The 14,183-nt window shown below is 46.1% G+C and overlaps 1 protein-coding gene across 5 annotated transcripts in view; it reads left to right on the forward strand.

The window, feature by feature from the left end:
- MYO16 (myosin XVI) overlaps window positions 1-14,183 on the forward strand; it is a 669,347-nt gene that overhangs the window by 302,154 nt on the left and 353,010 nt on the right. The gene's annotated exons all lie outside the window — the stretch shown is intronic.

The raw sequence follows: 14,183 nt of genomic DNA on the forward strand, positions 1-14,183 counted from the left end.
CCCCTAAATGGTTATCACGATATTGCTTGGGTATAACTATAAAGTGGAAATTGCAACATAGCCACCTTTACCATGCCTGCTTTTAGAGTTCCTTGCTGGGTTACACCCCAATATTTACTGATTATTTGAAAAACAAATATATCATATTTACACTACAATTGCTTGCAGATATGGCTTCCAAAAGCATGGAGATATATGAAGAGAGCAAAACAGATGAGACAGTAATAAACGGCCTGGAAGCATTTCTTGAACACCTGCTAAAAAGCTGCCGCACTTGCAGTGGCACACAAGTGGCTATAATTAGGGAACATAGGAAAAGAGGCACTATTTTACTAGTATTCTAGTTTGTTATCTCTTCATTCTGCTGCTGAATCAGCATTCTATTTCAAGGGTTGGGAGTGTGTGGGAGGTGTCTATGTTCATTGAAGGAGAGGTGAATCTCACCACATATACATTTGGCAATATTACCCTTAGATTTTAACGTAAAGCAGAAATACTACACATGGAGGGTTTACAGAACCAATCATGGCTATGCAGAAACATCCAATCAGGGGAATTCATAAAGGATGTTGTAGACACTGGTTCACTTTTTGTCAGGGAGCAGCACTGCAGTGCTGTTTCTTGGCCTAGGCCGACAAGGCCCAGGCCTAGGGCGGCACTTTGAGGGGGCGGCAAAAACCGCCCCCCCAGACTCGTCTTTCCGAGCCTCGGCTCCCGCGGCCGCGTCCCGCACAAATACAGCGGCCGGCTTGCTATAGCGGGGCACCTGTAAATATTATGGGTAGTAAGTATGCCGTGCTTGGCCGAGAGGGGGCGGGGGGCACAACCTGACTGGCGGAGGCGGAGCCTTATGCTCCGCCCACCCTCCTCCATGCAGCGTTCTACTCTGCATCGTCTCCCGGTCCGAGGCGGGGTCTATCGAAGAGGAGGCGGAGAATATCATCACCTCCCTAATTATCACTGGAAGGGTCGGGATGGCCCAGAATCGAGGAGGAGATCCAGAGAAGGCTCATCCCACTACAGGTAGTACAATGCTGAGCTCTCAGGATACCCCTCTGATCGGGTAAATGTATATCCATCCTCCCCCATACATAGAATGCTCTCCAAGTAGTCAGTGTTCCCCTATACATTAACCACCTCCCCCCCCCCACACATATATATTTGAAGCTCTCATATACATCCCCCCTCCATGCAGTCATACACTACCCCCCTACATGCAGTCATACACTACCCCCTCCATGCAGTCATACACTACCCCCCTCCATGCAGTCATACATTACCCCCACCCCCCTCCATGCAGTCATACATTACCCCCACCCCCCTCCATGCAGTCATACATTACCCCCACCCCCTCCATGCAGTCATACATTACCCCCACCCCCCTCCATGCAGTCATACATTACCCCCACCCCCCTCCATGCAGTCATACATTACCCCCACCCCCCTCCATGCAGTCATACATTACCCCCACCCCCTTCCATGCACTACCCCCACCACCCTCCATGCAGTCATACATTACCACCCCCCTCCATGCAGTCATACATTACCCCCACCCCCCTCCATGCAGTCATACATTACCACCCCCCTCCATGCAGTCATACATTACCCCCACCCCCCTCCATGCAGTCATACATTACCACCACCCCCCTCCATGCAGTCATACATTGCTCTCTGATTCCTCTCACTCCTTGTGGTCACAAATCCCCCACACAGCTCCTGACTGCAAAACTTTTGTAATGTGTGCCAAGCAGCCAATCACATATAAGTGCTTAATATGGAAATCAATATACAGATCGTGTTGCAATAAAGTGATCGGTGCTGAAAACTCAGTAAACAGTCCTCATTCAGTGAAAGTTCATGTACTGCAAAGTTTACATTGATTATAGCATGCATGGAGCACTTTGCACATGCTGAAATCAATGCAAACTTTGCAGTACATGAACCTTCACTGAATGAGGACTGTTTACTGAGTTTGCATTCATTTCAGCATTTGCAAAGTTCTCCATGCATGCTGAAAGCAATGCATACTCATTAAAGAGGAGGTCCAACCCCATGAAAAAATTAAAAGTCAGCAGCTACAAATACTGTAGTTGCTGACTTTTAATATTAGGACACTTATTGGTCCAGGGAGACTGTGATGTCGGCACCCCAGCTGATTTTTGAATCAGCTCTCGGGTGCTGCCGCCACCGTACATGTTAAGAGAAATCGGCAGTGAAACTACATAGTTGATTCCATACTGCACATGTGCAAAGAAAGCTGCGCTTTCTGAATGGCCTGGCGGCAGAGGAAGGAGGAGGAGGGCCGAACTTCCAAGGGATGGCACGGTCTCCTGGAAGTGGGAAAGGGTACCTGTCAAAAACAGGTACCCGGTCCCCCCTCCCCCCTGAAAGGTGCCCAATGTGGCACCAGAGGGGGGGAGGAAGCAGATAAGCAGAGCTTCCATGTTTGGGTGGAACTCCGCTTTATGATATGATATGCTACACTGATGGGCACTGATAGGCTGCACTGGTGGCCCCGATGAGGCTGCACTGATGGCCACTGAGAAGGTGCACCATTGGGCTGGGCACTGATGAGGCAGTGCTGCACTGATGGGCACTGACAGCCACTAATGAGGCGATATTCTTAAGCTGCACTGATAAAAGGCACTGAAGGGGTATGGTTTACAGATGACAGGGCAGGTCTTAAACAGTAAGGGGTGTGGCCTTGACAGGAAGGGGTGTGTCTGATTTAAATTAGGGGGCGCCCGCATTTAGTCAGGCCTAGGGCAGCACAAAACCTAAATACACCACTGCAGCACTGAAAGTATTGGTTTTTGAGCCCAATTCATATACCTGTCAGAGATACTGTAGGTACATGAACCTGTTCATTGCCTGCACTGCAAGGATCATACATACAGAACATTCCTTCCTCGGTGCACTCCTAGTCACCTCTGTATCTGTCACACTGACAGACACTTGGCTGCTGAGTTTTTTGTAATAGGGCTGGGTGGAGCCTGATGGAGAAGTGGGAGACTAGTTGCAGTCCTCTGTACTTTTGATTATTGGGCGGCACAGTGGTGTAGTGGGTAGCACTCTTGCCTAGCAGTAAAAAGGGTCACTGGTTTGAATCCCAACCATGACACCACCTGCCTGGAGTTTGCATGTTCTTCATGTGCCTGCGTGGGTTTCCTCCGGGTACTCTGGTTTCCTCTCACGCTCCAAAGACATGATGGTAGGTAAATTGGCCCTAGTATAAGAATGTGACTTAGGGACATTAGATTGTAAGCTCCTTGAGGGTAGGGACTGGTCTGAATGTACAATGTATATATAAAGGGCTGGGTAAATTGACTATATATATATTGTGCTATATACAGTGGGCACGGAAAGTATTCAGACCCCCTTAAATTTTTCACTCTTTGTTATATTGCAGCCATTTGCTAAAATAATTTAAGTTATTTTTTTTTTCCTCATTAATGTACACACAGCACCCCATATTAATAGAAAAACACAGAATTGTTGACATTTTTGCAGATTTATTAAAAAAGAAAAACTGAAATATTACATGGTCCTAAGTATTCAGACCCTTTGCCGTGAGACTCATATATTTAACTTAGGTGCTGTCCATTTCTTCTGATCATGCTTGAGCTGGTTCCACACCTTCATTTGAGTCCAGCTGTGATTGATTATACTGATTGGACTTGATTAGAAAAGCCACAGACCTGTCTATATAAGACCTTACAGCTCACAGTGCATGTCAGAGCAAATGAGAATCATGAGGTCAAAGGAACTGCCTGAAGAGCTCAGAGACAGAATTGTGGCAAGGCACAGATCTGGCCAAGGTTACAAAAAAAACATTCTGCTGCACTTAAGGTTCCTAAGAGCACAGTGGCCTCCATAATCCTTAAATGGAAGACATATGGGACGACCAGAACACTTCCTAGAGCTGGCCATCTGGCCAAACTGAGCTATCGGGGGAGAAGAGCCTTGGTGAGAGAGGTAAAGAAGAAACCAATAATCATTGTGGCTGAGCTCCAGAGATGCAGTGGGGAGATGGGAGAAATTTGTAGAAAGTCAACCATCACTGCAGCCCTCCACCAGTCGGGGCTTTATGGCAGAGTGACCCGATAGAAGCCTCTCCTCAGTGCAAGACACATGAAAGCCCGCATGGAGTCTGCTAAAAAACACCTGAAGGACTCCAAGATGGTGAGAAATAAGATTCTCTGGTCTGATGAGACCAAGGTAGAACTTTTTGGCCTTAATTCTAAGCGGTACGTGTGGAGAAAACCAGGCACTGCTCATCACCTGTCCAATACAGTCCCAACAGTGAAGCATGGTGGTGGCAGCATCATGCGTTGGGGGTGTCTTTCAGCTGCAGGGACAGGAAGACTGGTTGCAATCGAGGGAAAAATGAATGTGGCAAAGTACAGGGATATCCTGGATGAAAACCTTCTGCAGAGTGCTCAGGACCTCAGACTGGGCCGAAGGTTTACCTTCCAACAAGACAATGATCCTAAACACTCAGCTAAAATAATGAAGGAGTGGCTTCACAACAACTCCATGACTGATCTTGAATGGCCCAGCTAGAGCTCTGACTTAAACCCAATTGAGTATCTCTGGAGAGACCTAAAAATGTCTGTCCACCAACGTTTACCATCCAACCTGACAGAACTGGAGAGGATCTGCAAGGAGGAATGGCAGAGGATCCCCAATACAGGTGTGAAAAATGTGTTGCATCTTTCCCAAAAAAAGACTCATGGCTGTATTAGATCAAAAGGGTGCTTCTACTAAATACTGAGCAAAGGGTCTGAATACTTAGGACCATGTGATATTTCAGTTTTTTGTTTTTAATAAATCTGCAAAAATGTCAACAATTCTGTGTTTTTCTGTCAATATGGGGTGCTGTGTGTACATTAATGAGGAAAAAAATGAACTTAAATTATTTTAGCAAATGGCTGCAATATAACAAAGTGAAAAATGTAAGGGGGTCTGAATACTTTCCGTCCCCACTGTAAGTACCTTAAATAATAATAATAATTCCAATAGTAGATTTTGAATCTGTCCACTATAGTGCCCTATCAATCAAAAGTAAAGTGGACCTGATGGAAAACTAGTCTCTCAGTTCCCCATTAATCTTCACCCACCCCGTGACAAGACATTTGCCAAATAATGACATCACCTGTATCCATGTTTAAATTTAGTGTTTGGACAGGGAATCTCCCAGCCGATAGCTAAATGGGACAGAGATGTGTACAGGAAGCTGTCACATACATTACAGCTTCTCAGCACAGACCTGGACCACTTTGAGCGTGGGTTTACACTAGCTCAGAGTTGGTCCTAATTACTGACAGCTTCCTAATTTGAGAATTGGCGGTAATTCTATCATTATTTCTTTATCGTACATCATGGGACACAGAGCCACAGTAATTACTGTATAGGTTTTATAGGCACCTTTAGGTGATGGACACTGGCACACCCTAGACAGGAAGTTTAGCTCCCTATATAACCTCTCCCCTTACTGAGAGTACCTCAATTTTTTTGCCAGTGTCTTAGGTGTTAGTCTTGGGTTGGTGCATATGCGTAGAATCTTATGGTTGAAAAACTGGTCAGCCGAAGCGCCATGCAAAAAGCTCCTGACTGGGTTTCCTTTCCGCGGTGAAAGACTGTTTGGGGATGATTTGGACAATTATATCCAAAAGATATCAAGTGGGAAAAGTACCCTTTTGCCAGTTAAGAAAAGGAGTAAATGTCCCTCATTTAAACGGGCTCTTTCTCCAGTGCCAGGGGCATTAGCCTCCAGGCAGTCACGACGGCCTCCACCGTCAGGTTCAAGAGGTAAACCTCAGAGTCAACCCCAGGGACAAAAGAAGTCCTGGTGGAGGAAGCCTACAAGACAGAATGCTAAAGCCTCTTTATGAAGCTAAGGGGAAAATAGTACTGGAAGTATGCTATAGGCCCCCTAACCTGAGGGAGGAAGTGGAGACGGATCTCCTATCACAAATTGGATTAGCAGCAAGGTTGAGAAGTGTTATCATAATGGGGGATTTTAATTATCCAGACATTGACTGGGCGGAGGGAACCGCGCATTCATGTAAGGCTCACCAGTTCCTTAATGTCTTGCAGGACAATTTTATGGGTCAGATGGTAGACGCACCAACTAGAAATAAAACATTACTGGATCTACTGATTACCAACAATACAGACCTGATCACGGATGTGGAAATACAGGGCAATTTAGGTAACAGCGATCACAGGTCAATTAGTTTCAGTATAAATCACACAAATAGGAAACATAAAGGGAACACAAAGACGCTGAATTTCAAAAGAGCCAACTTCCCTAAACTACAAACCTTGCTAAAAGGCATAAATTTGGATAAAATATTAGGAACAAAGAATACGGAGGAGAGATGAGTTTGCTTTAAGAGCATATTAAATAAGGGCATTAGCCAATGTATCCCATTGGGTAATAAATTTAAAAGAGTGAACAAAAATCCTGGATGGCTTAACTCCAATGTAAAAATGCATATAAAAGCAAAGGAGAAGGCCTTCAAAAAATACAAGGTTGAGGGATCATCCTCAGCATTCAGACTTTATAAAGAATGCAACAAGAAATATAAGGGTGCAATTGGGACGGCTAAGATAGAACATGAAAGACACATAGCGGAGGAGAGCAAAAAAAATCCCAAGAAATTCTTTAAGTATGTAAACAGTAAAAAAGGGAGGACAGACCATATTGGCCCCATAAAGAATGAGGAAGGACATCTGGTTACAAAGGATGGGGAGATGGCGAAGGTATTGAATTTATTCTTCTCCTCAGTCTTCACAAGTGAATCGGGGGGCTTCAGTAACCAAAACTGCAGTGTTTATCCTCATGACACAACAAAGGAAGCACCTCCATGGTTAACAGAGGACAGAATTAAAATTAGACTTGAGAAACTTAACATTAATAACCAGATGGCTTGCATCCGAGGGTACTTAGGGAACTCAGTCAAGTGATTGCCAGACCGTTGTTCCTAATTTTTACAGACAGTCTACTGACTGGAATGGTATCAGCTGATTGGAGAAAAGCCAATATTTAAAAAGGGCCCAAAATACATCCCTGTGAATTACAGACCAGTTAGCCTAACATCAATAGTATGTAAACTCTTGGAGGGGATGATAAGGGACTATATACAAGATTTTAGTAATAAGAACGATATCATTAGCAGTAATCAGCATGGATTCATGAAGAATCATTCTTGCCAAACCAATCTATTAACCTTCTATGAGGAGGTGAGTTGCCATCTAGATAAAGGAAGGCCCGTAGACGTGGTGTATCTGGATTTTGCAAAAGCATTTGACACAGTTCCCCATAAAAGTTTACTGTACAAAATAAGGTCCGTTGGCATGGACCACAGGGTGAGTACATGGATTGAAAACTGGCTACAAGGGCGAGTTCAGAGGGTGGTGATAAATGGGGAGTACTCAGAATGGTCAGGGGTGGGTAGTGGGGTTCCACAGGGTTTTTTGCTGGGACCAATCCTATTTAATTTGTTTATAAACGACCTGGAGGATGGGATAAACAGTTCAATCTCTGTATTTGCAGACGATACTAAGCTAAGCAGGGCAATAACTTCTCCGCAGGATGTGGAAACCTTGCAAAAAGACCTGAACAAATTAATGGGGTGGGCGACTACATGGCAAATGAGGTTCAATGTAGAAAAATGTAAAATAATGCATTTGGGTGGCAAAAATATGAATGCAATCTATACACTGGGGGGAGAACCTCTGGGGGAATCTAGGATGGAAAAGGACCTGGGGGTCCTAGTAGATGATAGGCTCAGCAATGGCATGCAATGCCAAGCTGCTGCTAATAAAGCAAACAGAATATTGGCATGCATTAAAAGGGGGATCAACGCAAGAGATAAAACGATAATTCTCCCACTCTACAAGGCTCTGGTCGGGCCGCACCTGGAGTATGCTGTCCAGTTCTGGGCACCTGTCCTCAGGAAGGATGTACTGGAAATGGAGCGAGTACAAAGAAGGGCAACAAAGCTAATAAAGGGTCTGGAGGATCTTAGTTATGAGGAAAGGTTGCAAGCACTGAACTTATTCTCTCTGGAGAAGAGACGCTTGAGAGGGGATATGATTTCAATTTACAAATACTGTACTGGTGACTAGGGATGAGCCGAACACCCCCCTGTTCGGTTCGCACCAGAACATGCGAACAGGAAAAAAGTTTGTTCGAACACGCGAACACCGTTAAAGTCTATGGGACACGAACATGACTAAACAAAAGTGCTAATTTTAAAGGCTTATATGCAAGTTATTGTCATAAAAAGTGTTTGGGGACCTGGGTCCTGCCCCAGGGGACATGGATCAATGCAAAAAAAAGTTTTAAAAACGGCCGTTTTTTCAGGAGCAGTGATTTTAATAATGCTTAAAGTCAAACAATAAAAGTGTAATATCCCTTTAAATTTCGTACCTGGGGGGTGTCTATAGTATGCCTGTAAAGGGGCGCATGTTTCCTGTGTTTAGAACAGTCTGACAGCAAAATGACATTTTGAAGGAAAAAACTCATTTAAAACTACCCGCGGCTATTGCATTGCCGACAATACACATAGAAGTTCATTGATAAAAACGGCATGGGAATTCCCCAAAGGGGTACCCCGAACCAAAATTAAAAAAAAAAAATGACGTGGGAGTCCTCCTAAATTCCATACCAGGCCCTTCAGGTCTGGTATGGATATTAAGGGGAACCCCGGCCAAAATTTAAAAAAAAAAATGACGTGGGGTTCCCCCTAAATTCCATACCAGACCCTTCAGGTCTGGTATGGATTTTAAGGGGAACCCCGCGCCAAAAAAAAAAAAAAAAAAAACGGCGTGGGGTCCCCCCAAAAATCCATACCAGACCCTTATCCGAGCACGCAACCTGGCAGGCCGCAGGAAAAGAGGGGGGGACGAGAGTGCGGCCCCCCCTCCCTCCTGAACCGTACCAGGCCACATGCCCTCAACATTGGGAGGGTGCTTTGGGGTAGCCCCCCAAAACACCTTGTCCCCATGTTGATGAGGACAAGGGCCTCATCCCCACAACCCTGGCCGGTGGTTGTGGGGGTCTGCGGGCGGGGGGCTTATTGGAATCTGGAAGCCCCCTTTAAGAAGGTGACCCCCAGATCCCGGCCCCCCCCCCTGTGTGAAATGGTAAGGGGGTACATAAGTACCCCTACCATTTCACGAAAAAAGTGTCAAAAATGTTAAAAATGACAAGAGACAGTTTTTGACAATTCCTTTATTTAAATGCTTCTTCTTTCTTCTATCTTCCTTCATCTTCTGGTTCTTCTGGTTCTTCTGGCTCTTCTGGTTCTTCCTCCGGCGTTCTCGTCCAGCATCTCCTCCGCGGCGTCTTCTATCTTCTTCTCCTCGGGCCGCTCCGCACCCATGGCATGGGGGGGAGGCTCCCGCTCTTCTCTTCTTCTTTTCTTCTCTTCTTCTCTTCTTCATTTTCTTCTCCGGGCCGCTCCGCAATCCATGCTGGCATGGAGGGAGGCTCCCGCTGTGTGACGGCGCTCCTTGTCTGACAGTTCTTAAATAAGGGGGGGGGCGGGGCCACCCGGTGACCCCGCCCCACTCTGACGCACGGTGACTTGACGGGACTTCCCTGTGACGTCACGGGGAATGCCACAGGGAAGTCCCGTCATGTCCCGTGCGTCAGAGGGGGGCGGGGTCACCGAGTGGCCCCGCCCCCCGTTATTTAAGAACTGTCAGACGAGGAGCGCCGTCACACAGCGGGAGCCTCCCTCCATGCCAGCATGGATTGTGGAGCGGCCCGGAGAAGAAAATGAAGAAGAGAAGAAAAGAAGAAGAGAAGAGCGGGAGCCTCCCCCCCATGCCATGGGTGCGGAGCGGCCCGAGGAGAAGAAGATAGAAGACGCCGCGGAGGAGATGCTGGACGAGAACGCCGGAGGAAGAACCAGAAGAGCCAGAAGAACCAGAAGAACCAGAAGATGAAGGAAGATAGAAGAAAGAAGAAGCATTTAAATAAAGGAATTGTCAAAAACTGTCTCTTGTCATTTTTAACATTTTTGACACTTTTTTCGTGAAATGGTAGGGGTACTTATGTACCCCCTTACCATTTCACACAGGGGGGGGGCCGGGATCTGGGGGTCACCTTGTTAAAGGGGGCTTCCAGATTCCGATAAGCCCCCCGCCCGCAGACCCCCACAACCACCGGCCAGGGTTGTGGGGATGAGGCCCTTGTCCTCATCAACATGGGGACAAGGTGTTTTGGGGGGCTACCCCAAAGCACCCTCCCAATGTTGAGGGCATGTGGCCTGGTACGGTTCAGGAGGGAGGTGGGGCCGCACTCTCGTCCCCCCCTCTTTTCCTGCGGCCTGCCAGGTTGCGTGCTCGGATAAGGGTCTGGTATGGATTTTTGGGGGGACCCCACGCCGGTTTTTCTTTTTTTTTTTTGGCCGGGGTTCCCCTTAATATCCATATCAGACCCGAAGGGCCTGGTATAGAATTTAGGGGGACTCCCACGTCATTTTTTTTTTTTAATTTTGGTTCGGGGTTCCCCTTTGGGGAATTCCCATGCCGTTTTTATCAATGAACTTCTAAGTGTATTGTCGGCAATGCAATAGCCGCGGGTAGTTTTAAATGAGTATTTTCCTTCAAAATATCATTTTGCTGTCAGACTGTTCTAAACACAGGAAATATGCGCCCCTTTACAGGCATACTATAGACACCCCCCAGGTACGAAATTTAAAGGGATATTACACTTTTATTGATTGACTTTAAGCATTATTAAAATCACTGCTCCTGAAAAAACGGCCGTTTTTAAAACTTTTTTTTGCATTGATCCATGTCCCCTGGGGCAGGACCCAGGTCCCCAAACACTTTTTATGACAATAACCTGCATATTAGCCTTTAAAATTAGCACTTTTGATTTCTCCCATAGACTTTTAAAGGGTGTTCCGCGGCATTCGAATTTGCCGCGAACACCCCAAATTGTTCGCTGTTCAGCGAACTTGCGAACAGCCAATGTTCGAGTCGAACATGAGTTCGACTCGAACTCGAAGCTCATCCCTACTGGTGACCCCACAGTAGGGATAAAACTTTTTCGCAGAAGAGAGTTTAATAAGACTCGTGGCCACTCATTACAATTAGAAAGAGGTTTAACCTTAAACTACGTAGAGGGTTCTTTACTGTAAGAGCGGCAAGGATGTGGAATTCCCTTCCACAGGCGGTGGTCTCAGCGGGGAGAATTGATAGCTTCAAGAAACTATTAGATAATCACCTGAATGACCGCAACATACAGGGAAAGACAATGTAATACTGACACATTATCACACACATAGGTTGGACTTGATGGACTTGTGTCATTTTTCAACCTCACCTACTATGTAACTATGTAACTATGTATGAAGGGGCGCCCCCGCTCGTTCGAGTGGGGGGGAAGACTGTTACAGTTCTCAAGGGTCTGGCAGGAGGATTTTCAAAACTGATGGGTGGTCTCCACAATAGCTCTAGGTTACAAACTAGAGTTCCAAGAATTCCCGTCTCCTTGTTTCCTCAGGTCAAATGTTCCCAAAGATCCAGAGAAAAATACGTCTCTCCTTCAAGCGTTAGACTGGCTTTTGTCGCAGAAAGTGATCATGGTGGTCCCCATGGAAGAGCAGGGGTTGGGGTTTTATTCAAACCTTTTCACGGTGCCAAAACCAAATGGAGATGTCAGACCCATTCCAAATCTCAAGGATCTAAACCGGTTCCTGAAAATTTGATCTTTTCGCATTGAATAAATATGATCAGTTCCTGAAAATTCGATCTTTTTGCATGGAATAAATATGATCAGTAGTCTCCATCCTACAAGGAGGAGAACTTCTGGCATCAATTGACATCAAGGGTGCATACCTGCATGTACCTATTTTCCCTGCTCATCAGAAATATCTGCGTTTCAAAGTGGAAAAACTTCATTTTCAGTTTGTAGCTCTGCCTTTTGGTCTAGCTACTGCTCCTCGGGTGTTTACAAAGGTCCTAGCCCCTCCTCTGGCCAGGTTAAGGGTCCAAGGTATAACAATTATAGCTTACCTAGACGACCTGCTCTTGATAGACCGGTCAGTAGCTCGCTTAGACCAAAGCTTGGTCACCACGGTCAACTACCTGGAATACCTAGGTTGGGTCCTCTTCTTTAAAGCCAGTAAGAAGACTAGAGTACTTGGGTCTGGTTATAGTAGAAGAGGGTGTTTTTACCCCAGGCAAAGATCAGCACCATAAAGGAGCTGGTTCAGGTGATCAGAGCAAAGAAGGGTCCTTCCATTCGCCTTTGCATGAGGTTGTTGGGAAAGATGATGGCTTCATTTGAAGCTGTTCCCTATGCTCAGTTTCATTTGAGACTGCTGCAAAACAGTATCCTGTCTGCCTGGAACAAGAAGGTCCAGGTGCTAGATTTTCCAATGCGTTTGTCGCCAATAGTGCGCACGAGCCTCAGTTGGTGGTTGATACCCGAGAAGGGGAAATTCTTCTTACCAGTTACCTGGAAGGTGGTAACAACAGATGCCAGCATTTCGGGTTGGGGAGCAGTCCTGGAAGAGACGTCTGTCCAAGGGAAATGGTCCAGAACCGAAAGGACCTTGCTCATCAACATTCTAGAGATTCGGGCAGCGTACCTAGCCCTAAAGGCCTGGACATTCAGGTTGCAGGGTTGTCCTGTCAGGATCCAATCCAATAATACCACAGCAGTGGCTTATATCAATCACCAAAGGGGCACCAGAAGTCGTGCAGCCCAGGGAGAGGTAAACCATATCCTAATCTGGGCAGGAAAGCATGTGCCGTGCATATCAGCAATCTTCATTCCAGGGGTAGGGAATTGGCAGGTGGACTTTTTAAGTCACCAGGAGTTGTTTCCAGGGGAATGGTCTCTTCACCCCGACATCTTCCTGGCTATATGCCAAAGATGGGGGGATCCCGGACGTAGATCTGTTTGCGTATTTGTTCAACAACAAGGTCGACAACTTTGTGTCAAGAACAAGGGATCCACTCGCATACGGGACAGATGCGTTGGTGACTCCGTGGGATCAGTTCTCACTGATTTATGCATTCCCTCCTGTTCTGCTGCTACCACGACTTCTTCGCAGGATCAAGCAGGAAAGAAAGTCGGTGGTTCTTCTGGCCCCAGCGTGGCCCAGAAGATCTTGGTATGCAGAGATCGTGAAGATGGCGGTAGGGGACCCATGGACCCTACCACCACGTCCAGACCTGCTATCGCAGGGAGCAGTGTTCCATAATACCTTACAAACGCTAAATTTAATAGTTTGGCTATTGAAACCCATATTCTGAAGAATCGTGGGCTTTCAGGCTCAGTGATATCTACCTTGATTAATGCATGGAAGTCAGCTTCCAGAGTCATTTATTATAGAGTCTGGAAGGCATATGTTTCCTGGTGTGAATCCATGGATTGGCATCCCAGAAAGTATTCACATTCATTGGTCCGTAGCTTCACACAGGGGGTAATGAGGCTTAATCCACTGGTTAGGTTATCCTTGAACCCTTGGGACTTGAATTTAGTTCTGTCGGCATTACAGAAACAGCCTTTTGAGCCAATACGACATATTCCCTTGGTCCTTCTGACAAGGAAGCTAGTTTTTCTGTTAGCCATATCTTCTGCAAGAAGGTTTTAGAATTGGCTGCTCTTTCTTGTAAAGAGCCATATTTAATTATTCATAAGGATATAGTAGCATTGTGTCCTCATCCTAGCTTTCTGCCGAAGGTGGTCATTTTTTCCAGAACCCTGTTCTACGGAAGAAAAGCCACTACATTCTCTGGATGCAGTGAGAGCAGTCAAAATCTATTTGGAGACGACTGCTCAGATTAGCAAAATGGATGTTTTGTTTGTGTTGCCTGAAGGTCCTAGAAAAGGACAGGCAGTGTCGAAATCTACTATTGCTAAGTGGATTTGGCAAGTAATTATTCAAGCTTACGGTTTGAAGAGGAAAGTGCCACCTTTTCAAATCAAAGCGCACTCCACCAGGGCTGTTAGTGCTTCATGGGCAGTGCATCACCAAGCCTCCATGGCTCAAATCTGCAAAGCCGCAACTTGGTCTTCAGTCCATACATTCACCAGATTCTATCAGGTGAATGTAATGCCGCGTACACACGACCCGACTTTACAGCAGACTTTGTCCGGTGGACTTTTCAAAGGACTTTACGATGGACTTTCCAAATGAATGGAC

Source organism: Aquarana catesbeiana, linkage group LG02 (assembly GCF_042186555.1).
Source record: "Aquarana catesbeiana isolate 2022-GZ linkage group LG02, ASM4218655v1, whole genome shotgun sequence".
NCBI classification, from domain to species: Eukaryota; Metazoa; Chordata; class Amphibia; order Anura; family Ranidae; genus Aquarana; species Aquarana catesbeiana.